The sequence below is a fragment of the Taurulus bubalis genome (assembly GCF_910589615.1).
Source record: "Taurulus bubalis genome assembly, chromosome: 7".
In the NCBI taxonomy this organism is placed as follows: Eukaryota; Metazoa; Chordata; class Actinopteri; order Perciformes; family Cottidae; genus Taurulus; species Taurulus bubalis.
This window is the reverse complement of record NC_136595.1, coordinates 20,311,050-20,324,513: the sequence shown is the minus strand read 5'-3', so window position 1 is coordinate 20,324,513 and position 13,464 is coordinate 20,311,050. Positions and strand designations below refer to the sequence as shown.

The 13,464-nt window shown below is 39.1% G+C and overlaps 1 long non-coding RNA gene across 2 annotated transcripts; it reads left to right on the top strand.

Moving 5' to 3' along the window:
* Positions 1-7,637: 7,637 nt before the first annotated feature.
* Positions 7,638-12,050, top strand: LOC306738686. Of its 2 annotated transcripts, none has more exons than XR_013771022.1 (16): positions 7,638-7,728; positions 7,917-7,994; positions 8,164-8,212; positions 8,697-8,747; positions 8,939-8,987; positions 9,182-9,219; positions 9,575-9,638; positions 9,842-9,879; positions 10,075-10,125; positions 10,431-10,490; positions 10,674-10,721; positions 10,914-10,959; positions 11,135-11,184; positions 11,515-11,566; positions 11,738-11,767; positions 11,972-12,050. It is a non-coding gene; the product is annotated as an uncharacterized lncRNA (long non-coding RNA). The 2 variants fall into 2 exon arrangements; XR_013771023.1 differs by having other exon boundaries at positions 11,975-12,021.
* The last annotated feature ends 1,414 nt before the right edge of the window (positions 12,051-13,464 follow it).

The window sequence follows — 13,464 nt, the reverse complement described above, 5'->3', positions numbered from 1 at the left end:
GCGCCTGCTCTGCCTTTCTTTTCGCCATGGTAGCCTATAACTGCTGGAGCAGGGCCCGCCAAGAGGAGCCTAAACAGCACCGGCCCGAGTTCATGTGGTGCTCTGGGCGAGCTTCACTCCTGGCGCCCAGAGGAGGACAGTGGGGGTGCTAACGGAGGCAGAGCGCTAGCAGAGTTATAGAGAGCGCGTGTCGAGAAACGAGACTGATTGGCCAAGAAGACTAGACGTCACAAAAATCATATTATTGTGAAGATGGCTCACTCCCATCTCAGAAACACTGGTGCAAAAAAGATTTTTAACCCCTGAAAAATGTGCGCGGTCTGAAAAATCTATTGCGGCCACGTCGACTAGCCTGCGCGGCCGCAACTTAGAGGGAACACTGTTTAAGACCCAGGGTTACTCAGCAACAGAAATATTCCACATTGAAATTCAGGTCAGACATTTGTTAAGACATCACTGAACCCAAGTCACAAATGTTTTCTCATGTAGGAGGATTTGTATCCTCACCTGATTGTTGTTTTTCAAACTGGCCGCCAAAGTCAACGATCACAACCTTGGGACAGAACAGAGTAAGATCAATATGCACACCAGACATTAGGACAAAGATTTAAAAACCGACCAAGTCAGCTAGAGCTAATGTAAGACTCCATGGAGTAATGTCAGTTAACAGGGATCAAAACAATGATTTACTACAACCACAATCCAACAATGTACAGTGCAGCACCTCCAGACTCAGATGGGGCATAGTTAAGCAGTCAATGACTTTTTATTATTAAAGATTGCCAAGTAACTTTCTACCAACTGCACTGGTCATCTGGGTCTAAAAGTGCTTTTAAAGTCACTTCATCATACTCACCATGCTTGTGCGACAGCTTATCCTCACGATTTTCACAATCTGGCTTTTACCTGCAAAAAACAGCTTTGTGTAAATTAAGAAAAATAAAAAGTAGAGTTATTTTTCTAAAAAAAAAATCCAGATCAGTCTAAATTATAACTTCCTCAACGAGATCAGAGACCTGATTCATAGTCATCACATCTGAATGACAATTAGCTACAGAATACCCATCAGAGAGATGAAACTTACCAACACAGGTGCTGTGAAAATGTTCCAGCGGGAACGTTGTACATGTCTGGATGAGAAGAGATTTGTTATCATCTTTTGTATTAAACACTAAAGGCTGAATACAAACTGCAGTTGATACATCAGATAGGAGCGAAAGACAAAGTCTAATCTTCATGGTTTAATCTGCTGAACTATGCTCTCATCATTGTATCAGAGCAGTTTTTAAATGATAATGTATTTTAAGAAAAGGTCACTCACCATCAACTGATCCAAGTAATGGAAACTTGAGCCAAAGATGGAGGACCACCTGCAAGTTAATACCAGACATTAGGAAAAGCTCCCACTTTAATAAAAAGAAAAGGGCATTTCTGATTCTGCATCAGTAAAAAGTTGTCTTTCACTCTTTTCAGAGAGATTCCCAAATGTTTTTTAAACAACTCATCATTTACAGCTGTTCTGTTTTTAAAAAGGACTGCAGAGTAAATTAACTGCATTACCTGCTGCAATGACCCATCATTGGTCAACTCAAACCACCAGAATAGGCACACCTGCAAGTACAAAGAAACAATGAGCATCACAATAATCATCTTAACCCTGAAGGCAACATGTTTTGTGCCTCAGATAAATCAACTGGTGGGTTGAAAATATCGTCATCCATCTTGTCAAGAGTAGCAAATAGTGTCATCACAGCAGCACAAAGTGAATGTGCAGAATAAAGGCAGATTGATGCTTCTCTGGTGTGACAATTTAGAGGGTCCAGCCACATACGAAATCCGTCAAAGGATTTAAGTTGGCACAGAATCTGCTTTGCATTTCTGCATGCTTAACACAGACATTATACATCTTTAATATAAATTTGAAGAACCACAATTCATTTGTCCATCAGGCAGTTAGGCTGTCAAGTCAGTTAATGAAAGCACAACATCCATGCTTCCAAATCTCATTAAAACCCAGTTACCAACTGAATCAGGGGACACCTCAGAGAAGCATAAAGCCGTCTAAACTGCCAGTTTACTAAAACAGATGATTACCTCATTTGCTCCCAGTTATTTCATGCATGGCTCTCAGCTTCCAAGACACCTGTAGATGCACACATTGGTTAGTACCATGGTGGCCATATTGAGACCAAGTATAGCTTAACTGAAAGTCTCAGTATTAAAGTTGTCAGAAATCACATCTGTCCACTACTCTTAAAAGCATCACAGACTTTTAGTTGGTTAATCAGAAGCTATTTTTTATTAAGCTTACCAGCATAGTATGCCAAGACGTTCACCACTTGTAGAAGTCTTCGTCCACAAGTGGAAAATTGAGCCAAAGATGGAGACTTTCAAGTCATATCCCATCCATCCATCATCCGAAACGCTTATCCGGTTTAGGGTGGCGGGGACAGACAACCATTCACACCTGCGGCCAATTTAGAGTCCAATTAACCTAAGCTGCATGTCTTTGGACTGTGGGAGAAACCCGGAGGGAACCCACGCTGACACAGGGAGAACATGCAAACTCCACACAGAAGGACCGCCCAGACCAGCATCCAAACCCCGAGCCCTCTTGCTGTGAGGAGACAATGCTAGCCACTACACCACCGTGCAGCCCATATTGTTCCTGAAAATGGAGAATATAAAGTTTTAAAAAGCAATGTAGAAATCAAATAGTTGTTTAGTCTGACACATCAGATAGGAGCAAAAGATTGTATCTTGTATCTGCTGAACTATAAACTCATTGCATCAAGCAACATAGGCCTCTTGCACAACAGCCATTTATAAAAAGGCATTGCCAGGTTATCAATTATGGCCGGTTTCCATTTAGAGGGACCATGACATTATGCATGCTGGCGCACAGATGCTTTTGGCTTTGACACCCAAAAAATGTTTTACGCACCAACATCTGCGTTTGTTTACTCTGACATTACCAGACATGTTAAAATGGCTGCTGTGAAAAAGTACCCATTAAGGATTCTTGTCTTTTAGCCTTTAAACTCACCTTGAAATGGCCTTTTGGACTGAAAGTCATATTGTTGTTCCTGAAAAGGGAGAAAATACATTCATAAAAAGCCATGTAGAAATCAAATGGCCTCACTGGTCGTTTAGGCCGACACATCAGATAGGAGCGAAAGACAAAGTCTAATCTTCATGGTTTAATCTGCTGAACTATGCTCTCATCATTGTATCAGAGCAGTTTTTTTATATTAACTGATATTTTAAGAACATTTCACTCACCATCAGCTGATCCAAGTAATGGAAACTTGAGCCAAAGATGGAGGACCACCTGCAAATTAACACTAGCCATTAGGAAAAGCTCCCACTTTAATAAAAGAAAGGGCATTTCTGATTCTGCGTCAGTAAAAAGTTGTCTTTCACTCTCTTCAGAGAGATTCCCAATGTTTTTTTAAAACAGTTAATCATTGACAGTTTTTTTTATTTTGTATTAAAGACTGCGGAGTAAAATAACTCCATTACCTGCTGCAATGATGCATCATTGGTCAACTCAAACCACCAGAGGAGGCACTATGGAAAGGCCTGTAAAGAAGGAATGGAATTTAAGTTAAATACTGTAAGGTTTAAACAAAGCAAATTCTCTTTAGTGCAGCTGCAGCTGTAAAGGCATTACATCCTGCCATATTCGATACACGCAGCAGCTAACAGCACACTAGCAGTGCAGCTCATGTTTGAGGCCTTGTCCCATGCGGTCAGAAAAGTTGGCATTCATCACAGTAATTAAGATGTCCCTACCAACATTTTTCTCATCATATAGTCATGGGAATGCTGCAGCGTAGTTACACTTACTTGCTATGAAATAGACCAACAGCGTATAGTTAATAAAAAGGCACAAGCTGGAGTATGATACCTGTGATGTTGTTGGTTATCCTGCAGTCTCCAGACTCACAGCACTGGCCCAGGCTACAGTACCACTGATGCAGCAGGCTGGTGTAGTCATGAGAAAAACCTGCCCAAAGGTCCCTGGTAGGAACTGCTCACGTCTATGGCGTGAAGAGGATGGTTCAACCGAGGCCCGCACAGAGAGGAGGACCGTCTCCCCACATGGCCGTGAAGGAGGGGCGGCTTTCCCCCAGCTTTGTACTGCGCATGCGGTCACCTAGCTTCGCCCATCTTCATGGAAATCCCTACTTTCTGCCTCCGGAGCATCTAACTGCCTGTTTTGTTTGTTTGTTTGTGTGTTTTATTCAGTCAATCATTCCAATACAATGCAATACAATATTCTATATAATATACAAAACAGAAAGACTGAAAAGGTATAGGTAGAAGCAGAAATGCTTATATATTCCTATCCTAAATTATTATTATCAATTAAATCAGATAATTAATTCGAAATAAAGAAGAAGAAAAAAAGAACACTTCCATACATTTCATTTCCACTTGTAACCCTCAACAATTGTTTTATAAATAATCCTTTTGAAAACCAAAAATGAGTTGACCATTCTTACATCCATCTTAGCGTTGTTCCATAATTGAACTACTACAATAGAAATATGTCTTCCTTTAATCCCTTTTTTTGCTTTATGTACAATAAAATTACAAACATCTCTCAAATTATATTTACGCTCATGTATTGAAAACAACCTTTGTACACAGTATGGTAGTGACCTTGCTTTAGCTCTGTACATTGTCTGCATTATTTAATAATAAACCAAATCATTAAATTCCATAACATGTGATCTGAAAAACAATGGATTTGTGTGCTCATAGTAGCCAACATTATTCATGATGCGTATCGCTCATTTTTGTAACAAAACTGTTGAATCTATAAAGGTTTTATAGGTAGACCCCCACACCGCTACACAATAAGATAAATATGGAACAAACAAATCCTTTTGTTATCATCTGTGGCCAGAGTAGTTCCAACACCCACAAAATAATCATTGAAATCGTCAACAATACTTTTTAAATTATCCACTTTGGCATCAGAGCTGTTTAGAAAATAACATGGAAATTCAGATTTGTAGCCTTTATTTCGGATAATCTGATTGATTACTTTTCAAGTTCTTTGAATATTGTTTTTACTATCCTCTAGTATTTTATTCTAGTATTCCTTCTTCTGTGATCTCATAATGGAAGTCAGTTTATTCTCATGCAACTTATATTTCCCTTCACTTTCATTGGTTCTCCGTTGTAAATATTTCTTGTAAAGTAAAGTTTTCTTTTTACATGCATGCTCTTTGCAGACTTTTAGTCCTCCATGGCTTTCCTATATATTTATCCTTTACCCTGCAGCTTCTAATAGGACAATGCTGACTGACTGTGTCACCCCGAGGACTATTTTTTCTTTCTTTTCTTTCTTCTAACCGGTCACTCTGCACACTTCATATTTAAACATGTCACTTAACATACACTTTAACTTAAACACACATGACACGTTAACATACACTTACATTAACGTTATCTGTTTGTCTGAGCACTTTATTATATACTTAATTTAATACCCATTGCACTGTTGTTGTCGTTGATTGTTGATTGTTGTTTGTCTCGTCTAAAGTCTCATTTCTAATGTATGCACCTTCCGCCTAGAAAAATTCCTCGTTTGTGTAAACATTCCTGGCAAATAAACGGTTTCTGATTCTGATTCTGATTATTGTATAACTCCAAAAATATGAAAAAAAAGCATCATTGGCCTGATTAGGATCATCAGCATACACCTCATCCCAGCTGTTGTTTTTAAGTTGCATCTTGAAAGCCTCAATTCTCTCAGGTGTTCTTATTCTTAACCAATTTACCATAGTTCGTGTTTTTGGTAGTAATTTGGTAAATAGTGGAAGGAGAAATGTCGAGGAGATCAACCAAGGAGAGGAATGTCCCATGGAGATTTGTGGAGAATGATGGACAGGAGGAGTGTCGCCATCTAAACCACAGTAAGTAGTTTGTATATGGATATTTATTTCCAACTTCTTTTTTTTTTCTTAATGGCTTTGTCTTAAATTTTCTTATTCTTATACTGCATTTTTTTGTGGGAATGAATCATATCTAATCTTATGATATATCTTTATATTTTTTGAGATTCTTCTGATGAAGGGCCATTCACCAGTACCAGCAGTGGCTGTGACCGAAGCAGTAGAGGTGCTGATGCTGCTGGTGATGTCCCCTCAAAGCCGGTCACCACATCGTCAAGAAGCCTAGCAAACGGGTACAGACCCTGACCATCACCCACCCAGATGTATTCCTAAGCGTAGCCCTGAGAACCCTGAGGTCAGAGCATAGAACCTTGAGGTCAGAACACAGATCCCTGAGATCAGAGCATAGAACCTTGAGGTCAAAACACAGAACCCCGAGATCAGAGCATAGAACCTTGAGGTCAGAGCATAGAACCCTGAGATCATAGAACCTTGAGGTCAGAGCATATAACCCTGAGAGCATAGAACCCTGAGGTCAGAGCATATAACCCTGAGGTCAGAGTATAGAACCCTGAGGTAAGAGCATAGAACCCTGAGATCAGAGAACTCTTAGGCCAGAGCAGAGAACCCTGAGGTAAGAGCATAGCTTCTAGGCACACACAAATGCTTGAGAAGATGTAAAATAGGTTAAGTTTCATTTTTGTTATCTCAAAAGTTTTCTTCAAGTTCATTTTAAATTGTTTATAAAGAGAAACCTGATCAAAATTCAAATCAGTTTCTTTAGTTTTTTGTTACTACACACAGCATTTATAAGAATGATCAATTATTGCAAGATTTTGAAAGTTACATGTCTCCTAAAAAAAGATCAAAATAATTTACACAAAGGACATTTTCTGACACATGTATTGATAAAAAAAGACAAAAAGAACCATGCGGCCTGTCATAATTACAGATCTAAAAGAGTTGCTGTTTTTCTGGAGCTTTCAACAGCATTTAACGGCCCTGCTCAGCATATGGAGTGTATCATGTGTCATGGAGATGGAGCAAACTGCTAAAAAACAATGTTTTATAACAATAACTACGCTATATAAATATGTAATACTTTTAAAAACAGAATTATGTGTTATGTCACGTTTGGCCAACAGGGGCACTAGCCACTGAACACTTCTTCCCATCAGGCAGTGCGACATTCCCCTATAAAAACGGTCCTCACCCTCTGCTAGTCCTCATTCTTCGGCTTCGCACAAGGTAACTGACAGCTACAACTTTAAGGGCCTCATACACTGGGCCTGCTTTCAAGCAGTCCCATTATTAGTCATATTATATTTAGCTGTGACTTCAGGTGGAGACGAGCTTTTTCTATGTCCATTTGTGCGGTCTTACTTTAATTAAATTGGTCCTTGACGAAAATACTAACTTTAGCAGCAGGCCTCAACACGTGCCTCACTGCGCGAGTTGCGATGCTAATTTGCAAACGAGCTAATTTTCCTTTTGGTTTATAAGTGTAACTTCGCTGCAGCATTCCCATGGCTATATGATGAGATGAATGTTGGTAGGGACATCTTAATTACTGTGATGAATACCAACTTTTCTGACAGCATGGTACAAGGCCTCAAGCGTTAGCTGCACTGCTAGTGTGCTGTTAGCAGCAGCGTGTGCTGTATGTGGCAGGATGTGACGGCTTTACAGCTGCACTAAAGAGACGTTGCTCTGTTTAAACCGTACGGTATTTAGCTTAAATTCCATTCCTTCTTTACAGGCCTTTCGATCGTGCTTACTGCGGTGGTTCGAGTTGACCAATGATGCGTCCTTGCAACAGGTAATGCAGTTATTTTACTCTACAGTCTTTTAAAAAAAAAAAAACTGTCAATGATGAACATGTTTAAAAAAACATTGGGAAACTTTTTGAAACTAGTGAAAGAGAATTTTGTACTGATGCAGGGCAGAATCGGGACTGCCTTTGTATTAACGTGGGCGCGTTTACTAATGTCTGGTGTTAACTTGCAGGTGGTCCATCTTTGGCTCAAGTTTCCACTTGTGGACGAAGACTTCTACAAGTGGTGAACGTCTTGGCATACTATGCTGGTAAGCTTAATAAAATAATCGCTTCTGATTAACCAGCTAAAAGTCTGTGATGCTTTTAAGAGTAGTGGACAGATGTGATTTCTGACAACTTTAATACTGAGACTTTCAGTTAAGCTATACTTGGTCTCAATATGGCCACTGTGGTACTAACCAATGTGTGCATCTACAGGTGTCTTGGAAGCTGAGAGCCATGCATGAAGTAACTGGGAGCAAATGAGGTAATGATCAGTTTGTCTTGAAATGGCAGTTTAGACGGCTTTATGCTTCTCTGAGGTGTCCCCTGATTCAGTTGGTAACTGGGTTTTAATGAGATTTGGAAGCATGGATGTTGTGCTTTCATTAACTGACTTGACAGCCTAACTTCCTGATGGACAAATGAATTGTAGTTCTTCAAATTTATATTAAAGATGTATAATGTCTGTGTTAAGCATGCAGAAATGCAAAGCAGATTCTGTGCCAACTTAAATCATTTGATGGATTTCATATGTGGCTGGACCCTCTAAATTGTCACACCAGAGAAGCATCAATCTGCCTTTATTCTGCACATTCACTTTGTGCTGCTGTGATGACACTATTTGCTACTCTTGACAAGATGGATGACGATATTTTCAACCCACCAGTTGATTTATCTGAGGCACAAAACATGTTGCCTTCAGGGTTAAGATGATTATTGTGATGCTCATTGTTTCTTTGTTCTTGCAGGTGTGCCTATTCTGGTGGTTTGAGTTGACCAATGATGCGTCATTGCAGCAGGTAATGCAGTTAATTTACTCTGCAGTCCTTTAAAAACAAAACAGCTGTAAATGATGAGTTGTTTAAAAAAACATTTGGGAATCTCTCTGAAAAGAGTGAAAGACAACTTTTTACTGACGCAGAATCAGAAATGCCCTTTTTTCTTTTTATTAAAGTGGGAGCTTTTCCTAATGTCTGGTATTAACTTGCAGGTGGTCCTCCATCTTTGGCTCAAGTTTCCATTACTTGGATCAGCTGATGGTGAGTGACATTTTCTTAAAATACATTATCATTTAAAAACTGCTCTGATACAATGATGAGAGCATAGTTCAGCAGATTAAACCATGAAGATTAGACTTTGTCTTTCGCTCCTATCTGATGTGTCGGCCTAAATAACCAGTGAGTCCATTTGATTTCTACGTGGCTTTTATAAATGTATTTTCTCCCCTTTTCAGGAACAACAATATGACTTGCAGTCAAAGGCCATTTCAAGGTGAGTTTAAAGGCTAAAATACAAGGATCCTTAAAGGGCACTTTTCACAGCAGCCATTTTGACATGTCTGAGTAAACAAACAGATGTTGGTGCTTAAAAAAAGTTTAGTCAAAGCATCCCTTTGATCCAGCATGTACATTACTCCTCTAAATGGAAACTGGCCATAATTGATAACCTGGCAATGACTTATAAATGGCTGGTGTGAGGCCTATAGTGCTTGATGCAATGATGAGTTTATAGTTCAGCAGATTAACCATGAAGATGAATCTTTCGCTCCTATCTGATGTGTCGGATTAAGAAAAACAGTGAGACCATTTCTACGTGGCTTTTTAAAACTTTATTTTCTCCCTTTCAGGAACAATATGACCTGCAGGTCCGCCATCTTTGGCTTGAGTTTCCATTACTTGGATCAGCTGATGGTGAGTGACATTTTCTTAAAATACCTCGTAATATTAAAAATAACTGCTCTGATACAATGATGAGAGCATAGTTCAGCAGATTAAACCATGAAGATTAGACTTTGTCTTTGTCTTTCGCTCCTATCTGATGTGTCGGCTTAAACAACCAGTGAGTCCATTTGATTTCCACATGGCTTTTATAAATGTCTTTTCTCCCTTTTCAGGAACAACAATGACTTGCAGTCCAAAAGGCCATTTCAAGGTGAGTTTAAAGGTTAAAATACTCAATGGGCAGTTATTTTACTCTATCTTTTAAAACCAACTGTCAATGATGAACTGTTTTAAAAAACATTGGGAATCTCTCTGAAAAGAGTGAAAGACAACTTTTTACTGATGCAGAATCAGAAATGCCCTTTTATTAAAGTGGGAGCTTTTACTAATGTCTGTTAACTTGCAGGTGGTCCTCGAGATCTTTGGCTGAAGTTTTCATTACTTGGATCAGTTGCTGGTGAGTGAAATGTTTTTAAATGCCTGGTCTGATGCTATGAAGATTTAGTCTATTATAGCAATTACATGTAACTTCGCTGCAGCATTCCCATGACTATATGATGAGAAAAATGTTGGTAGGGACATCTTAATTACTGTGATGAATGCCAACTTTTCTGACAGCATGGGACAAGGCCTCAAACATGAGCTGCACTGCTAGTGTGTGTGTGTATGTGGCAGGATGACGCCTTACAAATACAGCGGCGTTCAAAAGAAGTTGCTTTGTTTAAAATGTGCACTATTAACTTGCATTTTCATTCTTTACAGGCCTTTCGTTGTTGCCTACGCTGGTGGTTTGAGTTGACCAATGATAAGTCCTTGCAGCAGGTAATGCTGTTATTTTACTCTGCAGTCATTTAAAACAAACTGTAAATGATGAACATGTTTTAAAAAACATTGGGAAACTTTTTGAAAAGAGTGATAGATAATTTTATACTGATGCAGTGCAGAATCAGGACGGCCTTTGTATTAAAGTCGGCGCTTTTACTAATGTCTGGTGTTAACTTGCAGGTGATTCTCCATCTTTGGCTCAAGTTACATTACTTGGATCAGCTGATGGTGAGTGAAATGTTCTTAAAATACCAGTTAATATAAAAAACTGGTCTGATACAATGATGAGAGCATAGTTCAGCAGATTAAACCATGAAGATTAGACTTTGTCTTTCGCTCCTATCTGATGTATCAACTGCAGTTTGTAGTCAGCCTTTAGTGTTTAATACAAAAGATGATAACAAATCTCTTCTCATCCAGACATGTACAACATTCCTGCTGGAACATTTTCACAGCCCCTGTGTTGGTAAGTTTCATCTCTCTGATGGGTATTCTGTAGCGAATTGTCATTCAGATGTGATTACTATGAATCAGGTCTCTGATCTCGTTGAGGAAGTTATAATTTAGACTGATCTGAATTGTTTTTAGAAAAATAACTCTACTTTTTATTTCCTTAATTTACACAAAGCTGTTTTTTGCAGGTAAAAGTCAGATTGTGAAAATCGTGAGGATAAGCTGTCGCACAAGCATGGTGAGTATGATGAAGTGACTTTAAAAGCACTTTTAGACCCAGATGACCAGTGCAGTTGGTAGAAAGTTACTTGGCAATCTTTAATAATAAAAAGTCATTGACGGCTTAACTCTGCCCCATCTGAGTCTGGAGGTGCTGCACTGTACATTGTTGGATTGTGGTTGTAGTAAACCATTGTTTTGATCCCTGTTAACTGACCTGTGATGATAAAGTTAAGACTGACATTACTCCATGGAGTCTTACATTAGCTCTAGCTGACTTGGTCGGTTTTTAAATCTTTGTCCTAATGTCTGGTGTGCATATTGATCTTACTTTGTTCTGTCTCTTAAGGTTGTGATCGTTGACTTTGGCAGCCAGTTTGAAGAGGAAAAGTAGATCTGAGGTGAGAATGCATATCATCTTGTAAGAGGATTTGTGACTTGGGTTCAGTGATGTCTTAACAAATGTCTGACCTGAATTTCAATGTGGATTATTTCTGTTGCTGAGTAACCCAGGGTCTTAAACCTTAATCAACCAGTCATTGACTTTTAATAAGGTTTGTTTTGTTCTCCAGAAAGGAGCCGGATCTGTCGGACTGACCATGGTAAGCATTTTAAGTCCTTCACCTGGACTAGGTCTTCTATTGGTCAGCTCACCACTCTACCTGTGATGATAAGATTCTGCCAAATGATCTCTCATGATTATACCCCTACCGTTCCATATTTTCTGAGGCTTGTGGTCTGTAAACATCTGTCTTGTGTTTCTGTTTTCCCCACTTTATTTTGATGAGAAATCTTTCTCCTTCCAGAAGCCATGAAGTCCTTCTGAGGCCCTGTGGATATCAAGAACATGTATTGGTCTAAAATTGTGGAAATAAATGATCAAAGTAAATACTGCTTCTGTGTTGTCTTTTTGAAATTGTAATCTGCATTAATAGGGAGCCAATTCATTCCTGTAAATGAACAAAGTCTGGGAAGAGCACTGTAATGGAAGTGACATTTGCATTTAAAGGAAATTATTTAGTTCCTTCTTTGCACGTCTACATGATTGCTGGCCAATGGGTGCGTCCCAAGTCTCTTAATTGCATTTTAGTCCCTCCCAGGGATGCATGGAGGGACACGAGGAATTATGTTTTATGGGAAGCGACGTCTGTTTCTGAAGTCTGCCGACTGATCAGTGGAGCAGCTTATGACTGAATTTGTCTGTAAACATGATCAGTGCAATGGAATTTTCTGGTTTGACGGTTTTTAGCGAACATTCGAATACAAATCTACTTAAAATGTTTTCTGTTTTTAATAGTGTTAACCTACTCTGTATAAATCAATGCAGTTGAACGGTAACAGGACTGGTATTTATACTGTGCAGAATGAGTTTGTCTATTTGCGTCTGTTTTGAAGTTGTGATTGATGATTCGGCTTGTGGTGATTATAAAATAACCCACTATAGTTTATCCTAAACACTATTAGGCTCAATTTCTCAGGTTGAACTTAAACGTGTCCTGAAGGGAAATAACAGATGGTAAAGACAAATCTCATGAAAAGTTGTTCAGACCTATAATAAACATATTTTAGCCAGATGGTGAATCAGAAAGATCGTCTTCACTCTGGTATGAAACTCCAGCGATCAGGCCGATCAGCTGCAGCGTCCAATCAAATAACTGAACAATGAGGGGGGCGTGTCCAGCGTTAAAACACTTCCTGTTTGCTCGCTCTCATGGCTCCTCGATCATGGCGCCTCCGAGATCCCTCCTCGCTCCTTATAGCAGACGGCTTTGGGACAGCCGTCAATATGGCGAGGCAGAACAACTTCCGGTTCAAGCGAGGATCGAGGAAACCAAAATTAAGAGGATGCACCCTATGTATTACCTCAGGCTGTTACGGGACCCACAGCGCACTTACATTAAACAACGATGACATGTTCTGCCCCTGGGTTCCCAAGGCGGCTGTTAATCTGAGCCTGTATCATACATGTGTGACATGCGGGACCTCTGACCTATATATATGTAATCAGTCTTTTCAAAAAGCTATTTTTCCTAATAAAATGAAAACTGCAAAAGTAATACCAATATTTAAAAATGGAGATAAGCATTACATGGATCATTATAGACCAATATATCTTCCTCAATTTTCTAAAATATTAGAGAAATTATTTGTGCAAAAATTGGATCTCTTTATAAGTAAAAATAAATTATTGAGTGAATATCAGTATAGATTTAGGAAAAATAGAACTACTACCCATGCACTAATGGAGATGGTGGAAGGAATAACAAAGGCAGTTGAAAATGATGCGTATTCTTTTTGT